Here is a 1,382-nt window from a genome sequence, read left to right as displayed (position 1 = left end):
CTGTCATCAAAGAGGTGAGCACAGGGAGGTTCCCTCTGAGGAGTGGCTGGGGCTAGGCAGATGCTCTAACTGGTATATCTACCTCACAGTTCATTGGGAAAATGCTACATGTCTGTGGCCTAGCTGATAGCCATGTCTGTGTTCTCCTTTGCTAACAGACCCCCAGTTGGGGGCTGACTTGGGGTGACCATGTGCTCCCTGGGTCTTCTAGGCCCCCAGCAGGTGGATGTTCATTGGTGTATGCCAATCATAGGAATTCCATTCTCCTTCCCCATGGCTGGTTTAAGTAGGAGACATGACCCAAGGAGACCTGAGCAAAGACCCTTCCACGGACCGTCTCAGGCAGCCTCCAAAAGGCCAGTGATCCCTGGGTAAGGACTTCGGGGAAAACCACACAGAAGGATGTTCTCTTATATGTGAGAGACCCTCGGGAGCTCTCTGATGTGCAGCTGTCTCCTGGACTTGCCCCTGACCCAGGTAACCCTCACAGGCCTTTGTTATATTTCCTTGTAGTTCTTTTTATTTTTCACAGTGTGTCTATGTGTATAATTTTATTTTTTCACCAGGTGGATCATATTATATAAATATTTCTGTGTCCTAATTCTTATTTAACTATCTAATAAATATATATAAACATGTTTATGGATATAAATATATAATAAATGTAAGTAATATTTATATACTATGAGCTTCTTTCTATTTCCTTAAATTGAAAATGATTTTTAATGGCTGTATATATACATCCTATGGATGTAACACACTTATCCTAATTTATTCCAAACAGTAGATATTCAGGGAATTTCCTATTCCTTTCCATCATAAATAAGGCTATGATGAATATTGATAATTAAATTCATAGAAGAGGGAGTCCTGGGTACTAACAATTTCAATGCTTTTGATCCATACTGCTAGATTGCCCCTCAGAAAGTTGTCCCTTTTCCTAAGCTTCAGTCACTGTCTGGAGGAGGGGTGCCTGGCCCACCCCAGTATGGGTGCTGGAGAGTCTCTTAAACAGACCTGGGGCTGGAGGACACGTGGCTGGAGGGGCACATCTGTCCCCTGCCCCTGCAGGCAAGCCGCTCTGGGGCACACCCCACTTCCCTCCCACATGCTGCCTGCTTAGAAAACCACCTTCACTCCTATCATCCAAAGCCTTTTGCATTAACTTCAAAGCTACGAAATGGCTATTTAAGATGCTATCTTCTGTCATCTCAAGAGCCAGGTAATGGGGGAGGTGGCTGCAGCCTGGTCCTGCTTTCTTTGTTCTAAAATAAGTGGACACAGCTCTCATTTCCTGGCCTCCCTTTCTCCTCACTCCCACCCCACCCTCCTGGGCTCTTGGCCTTTGGTTTGGGGAGCCCACCCCCCACCATGTCACTGAA

This window comes from Hipposideros armiger, unplaced genomic scaffold (genome assembly GCF_001890085.2).
Source record: "Hipposideros armiger isolate ML-2016 unplaced genomic scaffold, ASM189008v1 scaffold_34, whole genome shotgun sequence".
Classification (NCBI taxonomy): Eukaryota; Metazoa; Chordata; class Mammalia; order Chiroptera; family Hipposideridae; genus Hipposideros; species Hipposideros armiger.
The sequence above is the reverse complement of the archived record's forward strand: the minus strand, read 5'-3'. Positions refer to the sequence as shown.